Genomic DNA, 25,947 nt, shown 5'->3' with positions numbered 1-25,947 from the left:
CGAACCAGCAAACTTCTTGCTGTGAGGCAACAGTGCTAACCACTGAGCCATCATGCCACCCACATTTATAAATATTATTTATTAAAAAAACAACAACACTTCTCTATTTAATCTTCAGGTGAAGTTTGGTTTGTCTGTTTCTCTGTCTGAGAAAACCCACTGAGGTCTATACCCAAACCCCAAGTGAACCAGTAATTCTAGTCTTCCTAATTTAGTAAACAGAGCCAGCTTTCTCCTGTCTAGTTGTAGGAGCTTAATGAATTTATGAGGTCTGATATCCATCGGTGACTTTAATAAATGAGCCTGCGGTGCTTGCTTTGTGCTTGCTGTAGGATTAATGTGTATTTAATTGGTATTTTATTTACGTTGGGGGTTTGCAACCAAATAAGAGAGGGAAAGAAATCTAAAGGTTAAAAGTCAGTGTGTCCTGTATAGAAATGAGAATATTTTATTTTATCTTTTGGCATTTGTTTCACGCTGGAGTATTTTCTTTTGGGAAATTTAGTTACTGCTGGCATTAAAAACAACCATTTAATTATGTATTGAAATATGCTCATTTTTGCTATGATCGTTCTGGAGGAGACAATTTATTTTTCTCTTTATATCAAATTTTTTTTGTGTTGTTTTTTATTTAACTTGGGTGTTTTTTCAAGATTTTCTAGTTTTATTTTTGTTTCTTAACTCACATAATTTTTTAATTAATAAACTTGTGTACAAGTGTCACGTTGATATTAGGTGTTTGCATATTCCTTGTGCTCTCATTATTTTAATTTAGAGTTTTCATCTGTTTTAAGATATAATTAACTGTAACAGCTTGAAAAAGTGAATAACAGATGAAGAGAGCTTTCCATGTGGATATTACTGTATATACACATATATAAATGCAAGAAAGTGTCTGTTTTAAAGGTTTCAAATAACATTTGAGATACTAAAATGTCAAAATATGAGTAAAATAATCATCATTCAGCGTAACATACAAAATGAAATGATGTAATAATACATAGTCAGAGAAACATACTTTTGTGATTCTACAGTTGCTATGGTAACAAAACAATTATCACGACTGATCTGTTGTGGTGATTCTACAGTTGCTATGTTAACAACAACTATTGTGATTGATCTTTTGTGGCGATTTTATAGTTGCTATGGTAACACAACAGCTATAGTAATCGGTCTGTTGTGGTGATTCTAGAGTTGCTATGGTAACCAAATATAGTGATTGATTTGTTGTGGTGATTCTATTGTTGCTATAGTAACAAAAAAAACTATAGTAATTGATCTGTTGTGGCGATTCAACAGTTGCTATGTTAAAAACAACTAGTGTGATTGATCTTTTGTGGCGATTTTATAGTTGCTATGGTAACACAACAACTGTCATGATTGATCTTTTGTGGCAATTCTACAGTTGCTATGGTAACACAACAGCTACAGTAATTGATTCGTTGTGGCAATTCTACAGTTGCTATGGTAATACAACAGCTACATTTACTCATCTGTTGTGACGGTTCTACAGTTGCTATGGTAACACAACAACTATAGTGATTGATCTGTTGTGGTGATTCTAAAGTTGCTATGGTAACACAATAGCTACAGTCAATCATCTGTTGTGGCGGTTTACAGTTGATATGGTAACACAACAGCTATAGTGATTGATCTGTTGTGGCGATTCTATAGTTGCTATGGTAACACAACAACTAAAGTAACTGATCTGTTGTGTGCAATTCTACAGTACTATAGTAACACAACTTCTATAGTGACTGATCAACGCAGACAGACAAATTGCTTGTCGCTAGAATTTTGTCTCATCGTGTGTAGTCTGGATGTTCTGTTCTGTGCACAACCAGACCCTAGTGGTGTTAATAAACCCAGGAGAAGAGATGGGATTTCCTGCATGACCTTTCATGTGTTGCTCTGAGAAAATGTTGCTTTAGGAAACTGCCGTCTCCATTATTAGCTGAAGGTCTCAGAAACTATATTTCAGCTCAGCTCGTGATTAAACATGTCAAATTTTCCATTAAGTCAAAATCAAGGGTATAATGGATGAACTGCGAGAGTGTTGAACAGAAAGATTCAGAGAAATGATGAATAATAATGCAAACCTCCTTTAGGAAAGAAGGAGTCCAAAAATAGTAGGAAATCAAATGTGTGTGTGCATTAAAATATAAAATTATAGCTAGAACAGACTATTTTTATTGATAAAATGCTAAATTAAAGAGGTACGTTTTCATGAGATGAAACAGATCTTGTACAGAGGGGCAGAGCATTCCACAATCTAGGACCAGCTACTGCGAAGGCACAGTCAACTCTGCCTTTCAGCCTCGACTTAGCGATACAACTTAACAACCTCTGGTCAGATGACTAAAGAGACCGACTTAGGGTGGGTTTCCAAAAATCATTGATAACCAACTAAGGTCGCAAGTTTACAAACTTAGTTCGTTGAAACTGCGCCGCAAACTTGTATGCTTGCAACTACACCTCTGGAGCTGTAGTTAGAAACATAGATCCTGGCTGTGTGCTATTCCCAGCTGTACCCTATTCATTTAGAGCATTCTATCATTGAAACTTGGAATGATTGTTTAAAAAAAACATTAAGGTCATCTGTCTTAGGTGAAATTTGCTTTTTAAAGCATTTTTAAAGTTCAGTTTTAGCGATCTTCATGTTTACCATTGCGTTCCCTTCGCAGTGCACTTTGAAAACATTGATGTCATTTTGAACACACCCGTGTCTCATGACGACAGCTATTGACCTATTATTTAAAAGCAGAATTTACATTACGACTCCAAAGCTTGTGAAAAAAAAACAAAAAAAAAAAAACATTGCACGTGTTAATGCTTTTCATTTATAGTAGTTTACTTATTAAGTATCTGCACTGTATATGCCGTGGACCTGCTGGTTTGAACATTTCTGCAGTGTTTGCATGTGTCAAATTGTAAAAATAGACATTAAAAAAATACTATAATAATAATGATAATAATAATAATAATCATCATCATCATCATCATCATCAATATTAATAATATTATTATTAAAGTAGGAGTAAGTAGTTTTTTCCTTATTATAATAATTATTTCCTTAAAAACTAATTTCCTTATGAATAATAAATATAACAATTTTATTTAATAATAATCGCCTCTTTATTTATTTATATGATTCATATATAATATTAGAATAGTCTTAGCTTTTGTAAGTGATTTTATGTTTTAGAATAGACTGCAATATTCTCAATAATATTTGTAAAGCCAACACAGACCGTATAAGTGCCGTTTACATATATTTCAATCAATATGGAAAGCGAGTGCATGTTTTTACCAAAACTAATATGGATTTTTTTAAACAAATATTTAAACAATATAATTTGCACAAAAAAATGATGAGATTGTTCTCTAAAGAAGTTGTTCCTCCACCCCGTTTAGAGCATCATTATGAGCGTTTTACGTTATAACTAACGTGGTTTAAGTGATGGATCTGTGACAGAGAAACTATGCGCTTTGGGAAACACTCATCACTACATTGTTCTTTTTTCCAAACCATGCATCGCACTATAATAATTCAGCCACGAGTTACGTCGTTGTTTGGGAAATGCACCCCAGACTGATGCTCAATCGACATGTCTGACAGATAAGAAGGTGCCAGGCCATTTAGAGATTTAAAAACAAAGAGAAGGATTTTAAAAGGGACTCGATAGTGCGCAGACAACCAGTGCAAAGAGCGTGAAACTGGTGTCATGTGCTCATGATTCTTGGGACCGGTTAAAAGCCTTGCAGCAGCATTTTTAACTAATTGTAAATGGGAAAAGGTTGTCTAACTAATCTCAAAGTATAGCGAGTTACAATAGTCCAGACGAGTGGTAATAAAAGCATGAATTATTTTTCAACATTTTGTCTAGATAGAAAAGATTTGACTGTTTTTAAGAGTCAAAGCTGAAAGAAGCAGGATTTAACCACTGCATTAATCTGTTCATCAAATCTCAAGCCATCATCCAGAATAACACTCAGGTCTGCAAAGAAAAACTAGATTTTTCAAAATTACTATAGGTGCTTCTAGTTATTAGCAATTAGTTATTAAAACTATCATGTTTAGAAACGTGTTAAAACAATCATCTCTCCATTAAAGAGAAATTGGGGAAATATAAATATCAAGGGGGTCTAATGATTCATATTTCAACTGTATTTAAGTATATTACGTACGTAAAAGTGCAGATTATACAGGGGTAAGGAGAGATAATGCACAGTCTGTCCAGTATAAAACATTACATTTATACTGGGAAGTCCCCATTATGATAGCTTTACGAGTGTGTGTGTGTGTGTGTGTGTGAAATAGAGTGAGAGTGTGTGTATTTGTATGATTAATATTTGCTCTTATCTTTCTCACATTAAGGTTTTTGTAACACTTGTGCTGTATCCGAGCCTCAGGTTCTGCCAGAGTTTAGGGAGTAGATTGTTTTATCAGTAAATGATGTTCTGCTCAATGGAGTGAACACGCACATTAAACTAACTGACGCCAATTTTACATTATGCTCTGTGTTAAGCAGATAGCTCAGTCTATATATTTTAGCTGGCCTTAAACTGCCACATACGTCATACATACTGGGTTTTTTAAAGGATATTTCATTAAAATATTAAATTCTGTTATGTGCTTATGGTCCCGAACAGGAGTGTGATATTTATCATGTAGGATAATATGCTAACTTTTTATGTATCAATGTATGACCGAATATAATAGAGTATATCCATCACTGCACACAATACAAAGTGCATTTAATTATCTAGTTTTCCTTTGTGACATAAGAATATTTTTTTTTTACCCCACTGTCAGATTATTTTGCTTGTTTGAAGACACAACTCACTTTAATTTGAAGCATTATTTCATTTTTTTTTTTTTTTTTGCTTGTTTGCTATGCTTTTTGATTTAAGAATTTTGGGATATTTAAACTAGAAACATTTATTTATTTATTTATTTATTTATTTTTTTATTTACTTATTTATTCTTTCTTTCTTTGTTTATTGTTTATTTATTTATTTATTAATTTATTAATTTATTTATTTTTATTGTTTATTTATTTATTTATTTTTATTATTTATTTATTTATTCATTCTTTCTTTTATTTATTTATTTATTTATTTATTTATTTATTCTTTCTTTCTTTCTTTCTTTCTTTATTTATGTTTATTTATTTATGTTTATTTATTTGTTTATTTTTCCAGTGAATTTGTATGCAAAAAAAAGAAAGAAAAAAAAAAGCGACCAGCAGAATTCTTCACATTTCTGTTTGTGTTGAACAGAAGAAGGAAAGTCAGGACATGAAGGTGATAAATTGATAACAGATTGTTTAACTAATCCATTAAAGCATTCTTCAGCAGCGTGTTTACAGACGCTTTCCATTAGAGAAGGCTTTGTCGTCATGTCCTGATTTTCAATAAGTCTTTTCTTACTTTAAATGGAGGCATGAGGAACAGTGGTGCGCTTCATACCTGAGCATGTGTGCTTGGATATTATTATGTCTGCGTTTCGGTTTTGTGGTTTTTGGTGCACAAATGATGTGACTGCAACATCCCGGTGCTCTGGCACCCGTCTGACCTCTGTCCAGCATCATGTTTGCCATGCCAGTTATTTATCTATTAGTTATTTGTTTATTTATTAGTATAATTATTTGCTTATTCTCTTCTCTCTTTCATTCTTCTCTCTTTTTTCTCTCCACGCTGTCTGTCTAACTGTACAGTTGAAGTTCTAAACACAATAGTTTTATTAAATAATTTCTAATAGCTGGTTTGCTTTTGTTTTTCCCTGTTTATTTCTGTAAAGTAAGCAAGTAAAGTAAGCAAGTAAATTAAGCAAGTAAATTAAGCAAGTAAATTAAGCAAGTAAAGTAAGCAAGTGAAGTAAGCAAGTAAAGTAAGCAAGAAAATTAAGCAAGTAAAGTAAGCAAGTAAAGTAAGCAAGTGAAGTAAGCAAGTGAAGTAAGCAAGTGAAGTAAGCAAGTGAAATAAGCAAGTGAAGTAAGCAAGTGAAGTAAGCAAGTAAAGTAAGCAAGTAAAGTAAGCAAGTAAAGTAAGCAAGTAAAGTAAGCGAGTAAATTAAGCAAGTAAACTAAGCAAGTAAAGCAAGCAAGTAAAGTAAGCAGGAAGAGTAAGCAAGTAAGCAAAGTGAGCAGGTAACCAAGTAAGCAAAGTAATCAAATAAAGTTAGCAAGTAAATGGAGCAAGTAAAGTAAAGTGAGCAAATAAAGTAAGTGAGCAAGTAAAATAAGCAAGTGAGCAAGTAAAGTAAGTAACGTAAGCAAGTAAAGTGAGCGAGCAAAGTGAGCAAGTAAAATAAGTAAAGTAAGCAAGCAAGTAAAGTGACCAAGTAAAGTAAGCAAGCAAGTAAAGTAAGCAAGTAAGTAAAATAAGCAAGTAAAATAAGCAAGAATGGTAAGTAAAGTAAGCAAGTAAACTAGGTAAAGTAAACAAGTAAGCAAAGTAATCAATTAAAGTAAGCAAGTATGTAAAGTAAGCAAGTAAGTAAAATAAGCAAGTAAAGTAAGCAAGAATGGTAAGTAAAGTAAGCAAGTAAACTAGGTAAAGTAAACAAGTAAGCAAAGTAATCAATTAAAGTAAGCAAGTATGTAAAGTAAAGTAAAGAAGGTAAAGAACGTAAAGTAAGCAAGTAAATCAAAGTAAGCCAATGAATTAAGCAGGTATGCAAAGTAAGCAAGTAAGCAAAATAAGCAAGTAAGTAAAGTAATTAAGTAAAGTAAGTAAAGAGAGTAAAGTAAGCAAGTAAATAAGCAAATAAAGTAATCAAGCAAAGTAAGTACAGTAAGCCAGTAAAGTAAGCAAGTAAATTAAAGTAAGCAAGCAAAGTAAGTAACCAAGTAAACAAAGTAAGCAAGTAAGAAAAGTAAGCAAGTAAAGTAAGTAAATCAAAGTAAGCCAGTAAAGTAAGAAAGCATAGTAAGTAAAGTAAGCAAGTAAAGCAAAGTAAGCAAGTAATGTAAGCAAATGAAATAAGTAAAGCAAAGTAACCAGCTAAAGTAAGCAATTAAGTTAAGCAAGCACTTGAAGCAAGCAAGTAAAGTAAGTTAAGTAAATTAAGTAAGTAAATAAAGGACAGTAAGCAAAGCAAGTAATGACGTTAAGTAAGCAATTAAATGAAAAGCAAACAAAGTAAGCAAGTAAAGCTAGCAAGTAAAGTAAGTTAAGTAAGCAATAAAGCAAGTAATGTTAGCGAGTAACATTAGCAAGTAAGTAAAGTAAGTAAAGTAAGCAAATAAAGTAAGCAAGCAAGTAACTAGGTAACTTAGTAGGTTTGCTGTGTCTTGGTGTAAGACTTAAATAGAGCCCCTCACCTCCGCCACACTCTCATCAATCTGACGCAACCTGAACCGCTGCTTATTAGTAGCAGGTCAAAGATCGTTCCACATTATGCTATCAGAGGCAGAAAACGGCTGCGGCTTCAAAACGGAGTAACTGTGTGTAATTTATGTTCAATTACCCTTGTGATGGAGGCACTTTAGAGTATTAATAGCACAGGTCTCGACACAGTCACGGTTAAAGTTCACAGTCGCTACTCGAGACAAAATTGATTTTTAATAGTGATTTATGCAGCAAATTGATAAATAGATAGATGTATGCTGGAAATCTGTATAACATGTTAATGACAGACTACACTGACAGCAATTTTAAAAAAAGCATGTATTTAAGCAACAATTTAAGATGATTTAGGCAAACTCTTAACCAACATTATTCACTGAGATTTAAGGCATAACAAAAACACAGACTCTCTGGCTTACTGTGCAGTTTTGTGAACTGATAGATGCATGGATATTTTTGTTCAGCTGTTTATAAAACCTGTAGGCTCTGTTAAATACCAATAAAACCCCCCTCTATTCTTCATTGGGGAAATATATTTTTCAAAACCACTGCTAAACCTTTAAAGACAGGGCTGCTGTGAGCTGCTAATTGATTTCATGTGCTTTGTTGAACCCATCTCTTCACATTAACTCAGCTTCTGTTTAACAACAGGATTTGAGCGGGAAAAACTACAATACCCATGATGCTTACAGAAAAATAGCCAATCAGAGAGTACCGTTGAGCAAAGCTCCGCCCACTCTGTATCACACTCAAGTTTCCTTAATTGCTTATATTTTGGCATAAACTAAATTCCCCGAAACTACCCTCACCACCCGCGCCCACAGTTATATCCGCGTCTAGGGCGGCAGAATAGAGAGGGCGGCGTCCCCTAAACTACCCTCACCACCCGTGCCACAGTTATATCCACATCTAGGGTGGCAGAATAGAGAGGGCGGCGTCCCCTAAACTACCCTCCCCACCCGCGCCACAGTTATATCCGCATCTAGGGTGGCAGAATAGAGAGGGCGGCGTCCCCTAAACTACCCTCCCCACCCGCGCCACAGTTATATCCGCATCTAGGGCGGCAGAATAGAGAGGGCGGCGTCCCCTAAACTACCCTCCCCACCCGCGCCACAGTTATATCCGCATCTAGGGTGGCAGAATAGAGAGGGCGGCGTCCCCTAAACTACCCTCCCCACCCGCGCCACAGTTATATCCGCATCTAGGGCGGCAGAATAGAGAGGGCGGCGTCCCCTAAACTACCCTTCAGCAGTTCAGCTTGCTCCGGCCCTGGCCAGAAATCATCTTGATGATTCCCAAGACTTTTTGGAAAAATGCTCTGTCGACTGATTGGACAAAAGTTGAACATTTTGGAAAGTTTATGTCACAGTATGTGTTGTGTAAAAGTAATGATACAAAGCACACCAACAAATCCACTTCTAAATGGCTAAAGTAAACAAAATTAAAATGTTGGAATGGCCTAGTCAAAGTCCTGACATGAATCCAATTGAGATGCTCTGGCATGACCTTAAAAACAATGAGCAATATTTAAATTAGTTTAATGAAAGTGTGTGTCCCAGTATGTGTGTGGCATAAAAGTAATGATTCAAAGCACACCAACAAGTCCACTTCTGAATGGCTGAAGAAAACAAAATGAAGACGTTTAAAGTGGCCTAGTTAAAGTCCTGTCCTGAATCCAGTTGAGATGTTGTGGCATGATCATAAAAATAATGAGTAATATTTAAATTAATTTGATGAAAGTGAGTGTCCCAGTATGCATGGCATTAAAGTAAGGATCCAAAGCACACCAACAAGTCCACTTCTGAATATTCATTCATTCATTCATTTTCTTGACGGCTTAGTCCCATTATTAATCCGGGGTCGCCACAGCGGAATGAACCGCCAACTTATCCAGCAACTTTTTATGCAGCGGATGCCCTTCCAGCCGCAACTCATCTTTGGGAATCCACTTCTGAATAGCTAAAGGAAAAAAAATGAAGATGTTGTAGTGGTCTAGTCAGAGTCCTGAAACGAATCCAATTGAAATGCTGTGGCATGACCTTAAAAACAATGAGTAATACTTAAATTAGTTTAATGAAAGTGTGTGTCCCGATATGTATGTGGCATAAAAGTAATGATCTAAAGCACACCAAGAAGCCCACTTCTAATTGGCTAAAGAAATCAAAATTAAGATGTTGGCATGGCCTAGTCAAAGTCCTGACATGAATTCAATTGAGATGCTGTGGCATGACCTTAAAAAATGACTAATGTTAAATTTGTTTGATGATCTGAAATATTAAAGTGTAACAAACATGCAAAAAACAAAAACAAAAAAGGAAATCAATAAGGGGATAAACACTTTTTCAAACACTTTTGGCAATGCTTCAGATCAATGCTGGTAGTTTCCCTCAGTAAAGTTGTTAAGTGTTTTATCTTTGCCTTTTGGTCTGATTTCCATCGACTTCTGTGCTTTGAAATAAAAGATTGTAATCTTGTGATTAATTCTTCAAATAGCTGCATGGCTTCGGTTCATGGCTTAATCTGTCTGTCTTCTAATAACCAAGACTTTTTAAAATCCCAATGGGATAAATGAATGGGGGGAAAATGCTCCCAGAACCAGTGCTGCAGAAAAAAAAAACTGGGCAGCACTGATGAAACTCCACTTTATTTATATCTGTCTGGTAATTAGAGACATTTTTCAAGTTTATAGCGCTCATGAAATTCAGTTTGTGGCTGTTTTGTGCATGCTTATTAGCTCATACGCATAAATAAACTACATGGAGCAAGTTGCAAATCAATGTGCACGATGGTGGCCTGTTTGAATAATAAAAAATGTGCTCAAACATGATGCTTCAGCAAGAAATAGGTGAAAAATGAACTATTCAGTGAAGCAATGTCAAGGGGGATGTAATTCACAATAATATAAAACTAGTTCTTAAGTGCAGATGAAGGAATATGAAGCAGGAATCCACATCTTGTTCTACATTTCTGAAGGTTTGAATGCATCTCTGGCTTGTGTCTGAGAGACTGATGCTCCTCGTATCAGTGTTCGGACATCGACATGTCATTTCAAGAGTTCCCACTTAGATATGCTTGGCATTTATAGCAGGTTTGGCATGCTGTCCCAGGAGAGAACCCTGAGCTCTGAGATATTTGAGCCCAGGGCTCCCGCCCGGTCTAGAAGCATATCAGGGGATCCGAGATCAGGAAGGTCTTGATCGCTCCCCCTTTTGAAAGGGAGAAAAAAGAGGAGATGGGGTGGAAGGGGGGATTCTTCCAAAAAGAAGAGCAATAGGGAGAAAGGGATCCATTTATATTAAGCTAGGATCATTCTGATTGGATTATTACTGATTACGGATGAGTGGCCACACTGTAAAAAAAAAAAATCATAAAAAAAAGGTCAAATGAATGGCAGCTACGGCTGCCAAACAAAAAACATAAAATTACGGTAAAATTTCTTTGTTCAAATAAAGTGCAAAAAAAATAATAAATCCACAGATATTTTCTTAAAAATGTTTACAAAAAAACAGTTATTTTACAGACTTTTCCTAGATTATTACGATCAAATCCATTTGATAAGGAAAAAGTGAAGTCATATGAATACTTTGCGGATGCACTGTATCTGATTCATATTGAATTCATTTCTACAGATGAATGAAGCCTTAAACCGATCTGACAATATATAACAATCTGAATCGTGTGACTTGAGTCATGCGGTGTGCTGTAAATGTGACCTGAGCATCTGCACGCTCAGATCTGGTTTGTTCATCTTCTCCTATACGTCTTATTTATGGTTTTGACTGCCAATGCAAGAGTCTTTCTTTCACTCCCTCACACTTTCCTGCCGTCACTCTATTTTTGAACTCTTTTTTTTTTTTCCCCCTTCCTCTTTCTCTTTCTCTGCTCAGCCGCAAAAACAACTTGCACAGACACAAAAGGGGCCTCTAATTTATACTGTGTTGAATAGTTTGAGCTCACAATGCCACGAGTTCACAGACTGTCAGATCAGGTCTTCTTTCATCTCTCTGTCGGTCTGTCTGGAAAACACACACGCATGCACAGTTTAATGCACTTTTGCAGAGGAAAATGGTAAATCTTCAGACCATTACTCTATCAGACAGGTTGAGATTTGTGAGATGTCCCTATTGAAGATATATACAGTGTATTTCCTGACTGGAAATGATGCATTGAGAAGCCATAAACTAAAAAAGTCCTAGAGGCAATGGATTATTGTCGAATTGTATGTTGTATCACCAAAAACTTTTTGCTCTTTTTAGATGCTTTCTCATTTAATTCAGTGATTTCTTTCATTTTTTATATAAATTTTAATAATTTAATAGCAATATAGTAATATATTTATATAAAACTTAATAATAGCTAAATTGGAAGTTTAATTATTTAAAATGATTTAATTTCACTGTGTTGTTTTTATTGTTATGTAAATATTTATTTACAGAAAAACAACAAAGTCTATATTTTATTCAGCAAAACAAAAACAAAATCAAATTAAATAAGTAGACTATTGCTAAAAATGCTCTCTTTCATATTTAATGTCATTTTATTTATTTGTTTGTTTGTGTGAATGAATGTCTTTGCTATGTTATGTGTCTCCTAACCAGGGACTGGAAATTAAAATCAGCTGTTTTAATTCTGGGACTCGATTAGTCCCTGATCAATAAAACATAAAGTATATATTTTTATATTTATATAAATTAATAAAACAAATATACAAATTTATGTAAGTTATAATAATAATAATAATAATAATAATAATAATAATAATAATAATTATTATTATTATTATTATTATTATGTAAAGTTATGTATACTTATTTTATAAATTTACATAAATGATACATTTAATAATTTATCAGTTAAATTTACAAAATAATAATTATTATGATTTTTAGTAATATTATTGTTTATAATTATTATTGTCATTTTCAGAAATATGTAAGTTAGAAAAAATCTTAAAATAAAAACATAATAATACTTATAATTAACTATATTAGTTATATTAATAATTAATTATTAAAAATTATTTTATATATTTATAATATTAATTATTAAAAATACACCAAATAAATTATAACTATACTTAGAATTAGTATATTAATATTAATCATAATAATTATAATACTTATTATTATTATTATTATTATTCATATGAATATTATATTTATTATTATTGACTTGCATTTGTATACTTTATGAATTTAGATAATACATTCAATAATTTATTAATTACATTAATGTATATCAAGAATTAGTAGCAATATGAATATATATATATATATATATATATATATATATATATATATATATATATATAATTATTATGATATTTTTTAGAAATATAATAATTAATAAAAATCTATAAAATAAAAGCATAATAATACTTATTAGTTATATATTATTATTATTTTTAATTATTATTATTATTAATATGATGATTATTATTATTATTATTATATAATAGTAATAATATCATTGTTATTATTGTATTTAGTTGTATTTAGTTGTTAAAATATATTAATTATTATAAATATAAATATATATATTTATAATTGTATTTATAATTGTAATTAGTATAATAATAATAATAATAATAATAATAATAATAATAATAATAAAATAATAATGATAATAATAATAATAAAATATTATAATGATAATGATTGTTGTTGTTGTTGATATTATTACAGTTTCATATTATTTCTTACCAAATTAATTACCAAATTAATATCAGGCTGTTTATTCATGCAGTTTTCCTCTTGTACAAAAGCTGTGTAATTTCAGTCATGAGAGTGATCCTTTCTGTTTTCTCTCAGTGATTTCTCACGTTTGTCCTCTGGAAAGACAGCAGAGGATCGTCTGTGTGTTTGGTTTTGTTGTGATTAGCTGGTTATGCTCGGAATGACAAACAAACCAAGTTGAGCTCGTCTTCTTTCACTTCTGCTCAAATACCTTGGCATCCGCATGAAGTCTCCCAGAACTGCCAGTACACTCAGCTAAATGCTGCGTTTTTCCAGTTTACAATGTGATAAATGGCAGCGAGAGCACACACACAGTATTTCCACAGCAAACACATCTGCTATGGGACAGATCCAGCATGCTGAGCTCACAGAGGCAGATGCAAACAAATGCTCTTCTTGCTTAGAGTTTTGTTCTTGTTTCCAAATATCTAACAATTTTTAAAAGGGTGGTCCAGAGAGATTTTTAAAGCTTGGTTGTGCTTATAATATGCAAAGCAATGTGTGCTCTTAAATTACTTGGAAAAATCACGTTATTCATTTATTCATTCATAATCAGCTTAGTCTCTATATTAATCAATGGTCGCCACAGCAGAATGAACCGCCAACTTATCCAGCACTAGGAAACACCCACCCATTCATGCACCTACACACATTCACTACAGCCAAATTTAGCTTATTCCAATTCACCTATAGTCCATGTGTTTAGACTATGGGAGAAACCGGAGCACCCGAAGGAAACCCACGCCAACACAGGGAGAACATGCAAACTCCACACAGAAACACCAACTCAAACTCAAACCAGCAACCTTCTTGCTGTGAGGCACTGTGCCACCCAATGCGCTACCGTGACTCCCCAAAATGTAGAATATAGTTTGGTTTCAAGATGAGCTCTTTGCTTACCCCATTGGCAGATCATTTTGCTTGTTTTAAAGAACAACAGACGTCAGATTTGTGGCTGATTTGAAATATGCAATGTAATTGTGAGGTTGGCAAACAGTTTTTGAGATTCCAGGATTCTCCCATTCACTTACACTGCAAAAACTGCCTTTCTTACTCAGAGTTTTGTCTTGTGTCTTGTCTAAATATCTAATAATTCTTAAACCAAAAAGCATTAGACATGCCAAACATATTGTCTTGATTTAAGAAATGTCGAGTCAAAATTAAATGAGTTTTTCCTTAAAACAAGCAAAATAATCTGCCAATGGGGTAAGTAAAATTATCCTATTTCAAGTTTACTCCATTGGCAGATTATTTAGGTTGTTTAAAAAAAATAATAATAATAACTCAATTTTAACATTATTTCTGAAAACAACACAACATGCTTTGCTTGTGTAGAAAATGCTTCTTAATTTAGGACCTTTCAGAGTTTATTTGAACTATAAACAAGTCAAAAACTCAGAGTAAGAAAAGCAGTTTTGGAAATGACATGTTTTAAGAGTAATAAAGGCTTTAGTAACAACATTAACAGGACAGGTCACTTTAGATTGTGTTGCTGATTTGAAATATGCAATGTAATTGTGAGGTTGGCAAGCAGTTTTTGAGATTCCAGGATTCTCCCGTTCACTTAAACTGCAAAAGCTGCCTTTCTTACTCAGAGTTTTGTCTTGTGTCTTGTCTAAATATCTAACAATTCTTAAACCAAAAAGCATTAGACATGCCAAACATATTGTCTTGATTTAAGAAATGTTGAGTCAAAATTAAATGAGTTTTTCCTTAAAACAAGCAAAATAATCTGCCAATGGGGTAAGTAAAATTATCCTATTTCAAGATTATCCCTTTGACAGATTATTTAACTTGTTTTAAGAAAAAAAAAACTCACTTAATTTTAACATTATATCTGAAAACAAGACTTTTTTTTTCTTGTCTGGAAAATGCTGGAAAATTTTGGATTTTGAGATTTCAGGATTCCCTCTTTCAGTTAAATAAGACTTTGGTCTTACATGAGCATTGATGCTAGAAGGGATACAGCTGTGGTCGGAAGTTAACAAGAATTACTCATATTGTTTATTAAATTATTCCTATTAATGTTTAACCAATCCTTAACCCAACCATCACATTAATGTAAAAACAGTATTTATACCAAGTATTATTAATATTATTTATTAAATTACCCATTAAATTGTATTTTAATAACGTCTATAATGTAAAAACATTAATATATCTGAGTATTATTGATATTATTTATGAAATTTCCCAAGACATTGTATTTTAATAACGTCTATAATGTAAAAACATTGATATGTCTGAGTATTATTGATATTATTTATTAAATTACCCATGACATTGTATTTTAATAATGTCTATAATATAAAAACATTGATATATCTGAGTATTATTGATATTATTTATGAAATTACCCATTAAATTGCATTTTAATAACGTCCATAATGTAAAAACAGTAATTATACAGAGTATTATTGATATTTTTAATGAAATTACCCATTAAATTGTATTTTAATATTGTCTATAATGTAAAAACAGTGATTATAATAAGTATTGTTGATGTTATTTATTAAATTACCCATTGAATTGTATTTTATTAACGTTTACCTATACCCCAACCCTAAACCCAATCATCACAGTTATGTAAAAGCAGTAATTATACCCAGTATTATTGATATTGTTAATTAAATTACCCATTAAATTGTATTTTAATAACGTCTATAATGTAAAAACAGTGATTATATAGAGTATTATTGATATTTTTCAATAAATTACCCATGATGTTGTATTTTAATAATGTCTATAGTGTAAAAACATTGATATATCTGAGTATTATTGATATTATTCATGAAATTACCCATTAAATTGTATTTTAATATCGTCTATAATGTAAAAACAGTGATTATACAGAGTTTTATTGATATCATTTATGAAATCACCCATTAAATTGTATTTTAATAACATCTATAATATAAAAACATTGATATATCTGAGTATTATTTATATTATTTATGAAATTATCCATTAAATTGTATTTTAATATTGTCTATAATGTAAAAACAGTGATTATACAGAGTATTATTGATATTATTCAATAAATTACCCATGACATTGTATTTTAATAACGTCTATAATGTAAAAACAGTGATTATACAGAGTATTATTGATATTAATTATGAAATTACCCATTACATTGTATTTTAATATTGTCTATAATGTAAAAACAGTGATTATACAGAGTATTATTGATATTATTCAATAAATTACCCATGACATTGTATTTTAATAACGTCTATAATGTAAAAACAGTGATTATACAGAGTATTATTGATATTAATTATGAAATTACCCATTACATTGTATTTTAATATTGTCTATAATGTAAAAACAGTGATTATACAGAGTATTATTGATATTATTCAATAAATTACCCATGACATTGTATTTTAATAACGTCTATAATGTAAAAACAGTGATTATACAGAGTATTATTGATATTAATTATGAAATTACCCATTACATTGTATTTTAATATAGTCTATAATGTAAAAACAGTGATTATACAGAGTATTATTGATATTAATTATGAAATTACCCATTACATTGTATTTTAATAGCGTCTATAATGTAAAAAAAGTGATTATAATGAGTATTGTTGATGTTATTTATTAAATTACCCATTGAATTGTATTTTATTAACGTTTACCCATACCCCAACCCTAAACCCAATCATCACAGTTATGTAAAAGCAGTAATTATACCCAGTATTATTGATATTGTTAATTAAATTACCCATTCAATTGTATTTTATTAACGTCTAGCCTTACACCAACCCTAAAACAGTAATTATACAGAGTATTATTGATATTGTTAATTAAATTACTCATTCAATTGTATTTCATTAACGTCTACAGTGATGTAAAAAAATGATGCAGTATTAAGGTGAGTATCCACAGCTGTATCCCTTCTAGACTTGACCTTGGATGAGCTGCATGGATGTGTCGCAAATATGGCCGGCGAGTGAATGGACATTCCTTGAAAGGGACTTTGTTTCAGCTTCAGCCGTCTGTGTGCTGTCCTGCTTTACTGCTTTATTTTAAAGCTCCAGGACAGAAGAGCCACAGCAGCGGTGATGATGCCCTCCTCCTGTCCAGTGTTTCAATGGGGCAAACCATGCGTCGTAGCCCAGATTTGATGTGAGAGTCTGTTGTTCTGGCAAGAAAAGAGTCCAGATTATGTGCCACGCATGCTGAATTCAAACAAATAAATTAAAAGTAGTAATGTTCAACCTAGCTTGTTGGTTTAAATTCAGTTCATACACTGTAAAAAATGTCCAGGTTTTCACAACAAGTTACTGTAATTTTTCACAGTAAATTACATTAGTATCCCTTCACAGTATTTAACTGAAAAATTCACAGTAATATGTTGTATTCATAATTTTATTGTGAAATTACAGCAGGTAGCATGATTACAGCAAATTACTGTGAAAAGGGCTATATCTTTTGCACGTTAGTTATAGAAATTCAAACCTTTTTTAATTCAACGTAGAAATTAATACAAATGAACTTTTAACAGATAATAACAGAATGTTATAGCCCCCAAAACGATTTGGTTACCAACATCTTTTTGGTTGTACTGCACCTTTATTTAATTTTATACAGTTAACATAGAATAGGAAATAATATTTAATGAACATAACTGTGTGCTTAGCCAAAACATAATAAACTGGAATAAAAAGTAATTAATTAATGAAACCAAAGACTGTTAAACAGCCAACAATTATTTCAATGTCAGGGTAAGTCTGCTTTAGACGGTTTCATGAGTATTGGGCACCTGCCATCGCCTGGAGGTCACTAATCTTTAATTTAGAATTAAATATATATATATAATTTTTTTTAATCTATATAAATAAACCACAGATTAGAGTTTTAAACAACTACATTCTAGCATGAAAAACAGTTAAAACTTCATTTTCGGACGCATATAGAGCCATCGAAGACGGGGCAATTGTCCCAATGTCTAGCCTGAAGACAGGCGCCTCTCGGCGGATACATGAGTAATGAGCGCCGTTACCGCCTGGAGGTCATAGATCTCCGCTACCGGCAAAACACACTTAAAATTACACACAATCTTTACTAACAATCCACAGATTTGAGTTTTGAAGAACTACGTTCTCGCATGAAAAAGTGTTAAAACTTTATTTCATTACATATTACAAGCAATGTTTATAATATTATGTGCCTTCTCATCCACCATTACAGCTTGATGCAGCTTGGTGCAAAATGAATCCTGGGAGGAAAAAATAATAATTCTCAATACACTCCAAACGAACTTTATTCTTATTGTTAAAATCAGAGATATGTAATATTTTGAATGGCGAAGAAAATAATTAACTTTATATTTCAATCAATATATTACTTTTGCACTGCTTCGGTTCAGGACTCGTGTGAAATTGAATCAGATTCAGATATTTTATCAGACGTGTTCATGAGCTCATAGTCATCAACAAGCAATTCGTGTACAAGCAGTACACGAACCAAGCAATATGATGAAATATTAATGAATTATATGTTTGCGTCTTACAATATTATACAAAACTTAATCGTTTTCAGGCGAATTCGATTCTTTACTGTTCACTTAAAGGAGCCGATTCATTTAACAGAACTGACTCGACTCGACCGCAAACAAGCGCCATCACCATAGACAACGCCTGCCTCGTCTCTTCACCCTACGGATTCATCCTCGGTAAGTGTTAAAATATGACTTTTGTCCGTTAAATGATTGTTGTATGTGTATTTCTGTATAGTGCATGTCATTTAACAGGAATTTACCGAGTACTTTAGTTGTACTCGCACGTACAGGGTTTAAGCGCGCCTTTTTTTAAAACAAGAAATTAACGACGCCAGATGGTGATTGTAGTGTTTTCTGAGGTATTAGCATAACGTTAACGTTAGTTCCTGAAAAAAGAAAGGGAATTTTCTTTAATTAACTTCTTGTTAACTGCATTTTCTGTTTCAGTACAAGACTGAAGTAAAAGGGAAATGACTAAAGTTAAGGTAAGCTCTGACCTTCACTTAAGTTAACGTTACGGTTAGTCACCATCATGTAACGTTACGTTAATTTTGTTCACTGTAACGTTAACGTTAAGTTAGTTAAATAAACTAAACTCATTATGAAACAAGTCTTAACTGTTTTATTAAATGAGGCTTATAATACAATTCAGTTGTATTCTTTTAAACTAACACTAACACAGTACATATTGTATATTTCTCACTGGTGTTAATGCAGTGCTAACATTTACTAATGAGAAGTAATTGTATAGTGTCACTAACTGTAGATTTTATTTTTTGGTGTTCAGGTGTACCTGATAATAGCTGAAGTGTGAGGTGAGTGTAAATTCTGAGCACACAAATATAACCAAAATTCATTATCACAATCTAAACCTATATATATATATATATATATATATGAGTATGTGTGTGTGTGTGTGTGTGTGCGTGTGTTAGGTTGAGTCTTGTTCTACTCTTATTATATTCATATTTTTTTGCAGCCACAGCCATTGATGTTGAAACACTGATGCTACCAATCAACCCTCGCTTGATTATTAAAGGTAATGTTGATGCCTTCCTCATTTTTATTAGATTTTTAAATGTCAGGTTTTTCCACAGATTTGTTGTGAGCAGTTTCTTGTACAAACTCTTTTTCTTCTTCCAGAAGTTCCACCAGTACCTCCAGTAGTAGTAAATATTAGACAACGATTTTTTTAAACTATAGTTTTTATTTTTATTAGCAATTTTACTGGGCATGTGTGTTTGTTTGCTTGGTTTTTAATAGGCAGAGCATGGAATGTCAACTTTGTTTCTACAAAAAAATTTAATTATTCACAAACACCTCTAATTTAGTCCTTCTTTCCCACTTTTAGTCTTATTCCTTGGACTCGGAGGGTCGAGTGGTCATGGGACCTCACCTGGATTTCACAACTGACTTTGGATCTGGTCTGAAACTGAAGTATGCTGAAGATGCCTTTTGCACTCTGGAATTTAAGGTAATGTCTACAATAAATATTGTAACTGAGGGCTTGTTTTGGGGGGTTAAACAAGGAATGTATAGGAGCACAAGTCATGACTCCCCTTGTCCCCTTGTTATAAAGGGCCGTGTTGCAGACACAATTTGTTTGTCTGTGCTGGAGACCAGAGGGGAAGCTGTCTTTAAAAGGATGGGGCTCTTATACCATATGTGAAGTTACCTATTCAGGTGAGTGGATTACATGCAAGTCATTGCAAATGCATAAATAGTGGGAAATTTTTACTGGGCAGCACAAATTAAGTGAAACTCAAAAAACGTTGAAAAATATTTGGAATATTTGCAAAAAACTTGATTGAAATGAATACAACACAAGTGCTGTATCACTTCAATCAAGTTTTTTTTGCAAAATTTTCCTAATATTTAAATCATGAAAAATTAGCTTGATGCAAGAAACATCCTGCTAGTATTCAAGAACAAGTGCTATGATGTACGTGTTCAATTTGCAATAACTGTGAACCCAGCATTAGATTATAGTCTGTAAACAGAAGGTGTAAATCAAATCAACAGTTTTAAAATGCTCTGCCTAGGTCATTAAAACCACTATTTGTTGTTGGACTGTTCTTGATTGTGTGTTTGTGATGGAAATGTTTTTCAGATGTTTTTGTTTAAATGATTGCAGTTTGACTGAGCAACAGTATTGTCAGCATATTCAAACTGAGCTAACAGTAATTTTGCTCTCTAGTGCAGCAGTAGTGTCCCAGTAGTGTTGTATGAAGCTAACTGTTTGTCTGCCCTTTTGCTTATAGGTGCTTTTTGGGCACCAGTTTGGAGATGGAAGACAGACGAAGTCAAAGAAGCAGAGAAGACACATCAACCAGCAAGTGTGTAAAATTATCAGGAAAATTATTGACCTTGAATAGACGATTGCCTAATTTAGCAAGAAGTTTTGTCTCTCTCTCTCATGTGTGTGTGTGTGTGTGTGTGTGTGTGTGTGTGTATATATATATATATATATATATATATATATATATATATATATATATATATATATAATGAGAGAGAGAGAGAGCACACTCTGAAGCACTGCTTTTTATATGTATGCTACATATGATGTCAGATTTTTTTGTTCTTATGTTCTTATAGTATTTTTTGAGGCTTCACCTTCACCTTTTGAAAGTTTTCTGAAATGTTTACACAGATGTCATTAAACTGTTAAATAAATCTGTAAAATGTATGTGTGTTTGTTTTTATTTTGATTTTAGAGTCTTTTCAGATGACCCAAAAATTAAGATTCTGTCGTCATTTACGCATCCTCAGGTTGTTTGGACACAAAGAGGAATATTTGATATTTTTATTCCTGTGTTTAACAAAAAAACATTTTTAACAGAGCTGGAACAACCTGAGGGTGAGTAAATCAAGATAGAATTTTCATTTTTGTGTGACCTAAAATTGCTTTGAAATTTTACAGCACCAAACTGTTAAATTACAGTAATCCGGGATATAACTGTAACTTTGCAGTTAAATCAGGTATTTAAACTGCAACCTACTGCTAAATCACAGTAATCGTTTTGCAAATCCACAGTAAATATAGTTAATTCTACAAGATAATACTGTGAAATCACAGTATGAACTTTATTATCTACTGTAAAGTTACAATATATGGTTGTAATTTCACAATAATTTAATGTGACAAAACCACAGTAAATTACTGTGAACTACCTCACAATAATTTACTGTGAATTTACATACAGTAATTTACTGTGAAAGTAATGCAATTATTAGCCAGTAATTTACTGTGAATTTAAGGTCAAATTTTTTACAGTGTATACATTGTTTTCATCCACAGATGAACTGTTCACCACAAAACTAGCAACGTGCGCTAACAGAATCAACATGATTAGATGGGATTTAATGCTTCTGAGTGAATGTTCCTGCAGGATTTTCATTCCTGCTGTGATCCTTCATGCCACACAATTCCCATGATCATTTGTGAAACCTGAGGTCCGCCGGCAGCACAACACTGTTTGTTGTTTCCTCGTCTTTCTTCGAGGGTCGAGTAAATGCTGACATTTCCTCTCCCATATACTGTACGTCCAGATACACATAATTAATCAGGGTAACTCAAGGAAATCACAGTCGCTCCAGAAAACCAAGCGATATGAGTGGGGTCTCGTAATTTGAGGATTTAAGCAAATATACAGTCATACACAATCTCATTTGGGAAATATTTCTCTTCTGTTGACGTGATTTCACATGAGAAATGCAGACGCAACACAAATACAGTTTATACAGTATGCTGTACAGTATGATGCTCTCTTACAGTGTGTGTGCAAACTGATGCACAGATTTCTGTCTATAATATACACTGTAAATCCCAGTACGTTAAGGTAACTCAAACCGTTTGAGGAAACCAATCACAACAAACCATTTAAGTTTAAAAGCTAATCCTTATGAGTACTGTGAACTTAATGCATTTGAGTAAATTAATCATTTATTAATGATAATAAGGTAATAATATCATTAAAGGGGGCGGCACGGTGTCGCTCTGTCGCCTCATGCAGGCATGGATTGGCTAATCGGGAGAACCAGGAGAATTCCTGGTGGGCCGGTCCGTTTTTTGGCCGCGAGGGCCGGTGTCCCTAGCTGCTTGCACTCTCAGTTGCACTTTTTAAATTTATTTGTTCATTTGACCATAACCTCACTCTTTTTAATCATTACTTTGCTGCAGCTCCGCTCTTTTTATTTATTTTCTCGCAGCCCCGTGAGCTAAATGCAGCCCGCAGGTTAATAATGATCATCATTAACCTGCGGGCTGCACCCCATTCCACCCCAAACAGCGACACCTTAGTGAATATTAATAATATTAATGAATATTACACCTGCTCAATGAAAATGAGATGATTTACTACATTATTTAATCTTAACTTTTAATCTTAACATAACTTGATCAGAAATCTAAAATGGGGAGAAAAAGAGTAGGGTATAAAAAAAGAGTAGACATCAATAGGAGCAGATAACACCGCAGCGCTTAACAGCGCCATCGAGGTCTAGAGCAGAGGTTCTCAAAGTGGGGGTCGGGACCCCTCGAGGGGTCGCGGGACAAAGAAGGGGGGTCGCCTGGTGATTTTCAAAAATCAATGAATTTTTATTAAACCTTAAGACTTACTGTATTTTATCAATAAACTACAGATGAGAAAATATGTGCATATAGTTACTATATTAACTTATAGTTAGTAGTTCTATTGGATTGTGACTTCTCGGGTAATTACATTATACTAAAGACACAGCAATACTGTCAGATGCAGCAGATTGATTTTATAACACCAGGTTAAACTTTCTGGCCCATTTACAGCACTCACATACATAAAAAAAACAAACCAAAGAATAGACTTGGGTCTATTGGTGTGTGTGCGTCATTGCATACAAGCTTTCTGTATTTATAACCACCACCTCAGAGAATATTGGGGGTCACAAGTCACTGGCATTCTCATTTTGGGGGTCGCAGGCTGAAAAGTTTGGGAACCCCTGGTCTAGAGGTTAGCACGTTACGCATTGACGCAGCCGACCCGAGTTCGAACCTCACCAGAATAAAATATGTTTTTTTTTCAGTGTTAAGACATAAAAGTGGAACTGTTTGGGTTACTTATAAAATAAAACAGTTTGGGTTACTTATGTTGGAATACATATATATATATATATATATATATATATATATATATATATATATATATATATATATATATATATATATATATATATATATATATATATATATATATATATATATATATATTTTTTTTTTTTTTTTTTTTTGTGACGACTGTTACAAAGGACTGGATATCTATAACGAATTAATTTTCTCATACTTATGAAAAACATTTGAAGTTCTAAAGCAGCATGTGTCCTTGAAGAAGACGTGTTAGTGTCATTAGAAACTGAATTGGAAATGACGTTATTTTAATATAGTCAGTCGTCGACTGAGGTGGGCCGGTCTAAGGCTTCAAACTCCCGAGCTAAAAAGGAGTCCCACTCTGGCCCTGGCCTCATGGCATGAAGGTCAGTTGGCAATTCTGTATGGAGTTTGCATGTTCTCCCCGTGTTGGTGTGGGTTTCCTCTGGGTGCTCCGGTTTCCCAAATGCTGGAATAGTTGATAGTTCATTTCGCTGTGGTAAGCCGTTGGAAAATGAATAAATGTTTTGCTCAATCATTTGAGGAACATGATTGCAGCAAACCATCTGAGTGAAAAACTAATCTATATGAGTACTGTGAACTTACTCCAATTAAGTTGAGGTATTTAATTAACTCATCACCTTCAAGACTGAGTTCAAAACTCTTTTCAAATGAGCAAAATTAACCTTTAGTAAATGTTGAGTTAACTGCACTCATTTCATTTGATAATGTTGACTTGGGTTTTTCGGTGTATGATTATCTGAGAAATTAAAGGAAATGGTAATTGAATTAATACTTAAAGTGGATAAAATTACATTTTAGTTGTATAAATACTGTAGGTAGGTGAATAATAATTAATACATTTTATTTTACTAAGTGTGTATGTAATGTTTGTAACTTAAACAATAGGCAAAATTATATCAAATTACTGTTATTTAATGAATATTATATATATATATATATATATATATATATATATATATATATATATATATATATATATATATATATATATATTTATATATAATATATTGTAAATAATAAATTAACACTGCTTAATATTGTGTAAAAAATAACATTATATATATATATGTTTGTGTGTGTGTGTGTGTGTGTGTGTGTGTGTGTGTGTGTGTGTGTGTGATTTGTAGCGTACGTACACTACAATTATACACTCACCAGCCACTTTAATAGGTACACCTTACTAGTATCGGGTTGGACCATGTTTGCCTTTAGGCCTGCCTTAATTCCTTGTGGCAGAGATTCAACAAGCTACTGGAAATATTCCTCAGAGATTTTGCTCAATATTGACATGATAGCATCACGTAGTTGCTGCAGATTTGTCGGCTGCACATCCCCAAAGCTGCTCTATTGGATTGAGCTCTGGTGACCGTGGAGGCCATTCGAGTACAGTGAACTTATTGTCATATTTAAGAAACCAGTCTGAGATGATTCACTCTTTATGGTTTGTTATCCTGCTGGAAGTAGCCATACGAAGATGGATAGATGATGGGTACAACATCCCAGTAGATCAGCAGTTTCTGAAATATTCAGAGCAGCCTGTCTGGCACCAACAACCATACCACTTAAATCCCCTTTCTCCCCTATTCTGATGCTCGCTTTGAACTGCAGCAGATCGTCTTGACCATGTCTACATGCCTAAATGCATTGAGCTGCTGCCATGTGATTAGCTGATTAGAAATTTGAGTAAACAAGCAGTTAGAGTGGTGTACCTAATAAAGTGGCCGGTGTGTGTGCGTGTGTGTGTGTGTGTGTATATGCATATATTAATTTATTTAGTAATATTTATTTGTTTATTTAGTTTTATTTATTTGTGTATTTGAGTTTGTCCCTAAAAGATAAATTTTCTTCAACATTTTATAAACAATAATTTTAAACATCAATGTTTTAAGGAAAGAAGCCTGCTAAGAAGAATGAAATATTTTTATTTATTTAAAGGTTTATAAAGAAAGAAAATGATAAACAAAATGTTTGAATAGTTTTAGATTTGTTTGCATAGTTTTGTGTCTTTACCGTATATCCTAAACAAGGGTGCCTCATAATCATGAATGTTCTGTATGAAAAATTATATATAAAGATTAGAAAAGTGTTACTCCTGTTTTGGGTTTACGCAGCGTTTCCAGCGCATTTCTCAGTATTGTGAGTCTAATCTCTTTCTAAAGAGCAGTAATCCTCCTCCAGCTCGTCTAGACGGACACT

General features: G+C 32.9%; 1 protein-coding gene and 1 long non-coding RNA gene across 5 annotated transcripts in view; both read left to right on the top strand.

The window, feature by feature from the left end:
• angpt1 (angiopoietin 1) overlaps positions 1-25,947 on the top strand; it is a 405,920-nt gene that overhangs the window by 245,911 nt on the left and 134,062 nt on the right.
• LOC141378945 (uncharacterized) lies at positions 18,733-20,980 on the top strand. Of its 2 annotated transcripts, none has more exons than XR_012394758.1 (6): positions 18,733-19,087; positions 19,390-19,417; positions 19,582-19,641; positions 19,954-20,076; positions 20,182-20,285; positions 20,864-20,980. It is a non-coding gene; the product is annotated as an uncharacterized lncRNA (long non-coding RNA). The 2 variants fall into 2 exon arrangements; XR_012394759.1 differs by having other exon boundaries at positions 19,070-19,087; positions 19,588-19,641.

The sequence above is a fragment of the Danio rerio genome, chromosome 19, assembly GCF_049306965.1.
Source record: "Danio rerio strain Tuebingen ecotype United States chromosome 19, GRCz12tu, whole genome shotgun sequence".
In the NCBI taxonomy this organism is placed as follows: domain Eukaryota; kingdom Metazoa; phylum Chordata; class Actinopteri; order Cypriniformes; family Danionidae; genus Danio; species Danio rerio.
Note: the sequence above shows the minus strand (reverse complement) of the source record. Positions and strands in the feature narration are given on the sequence as shown.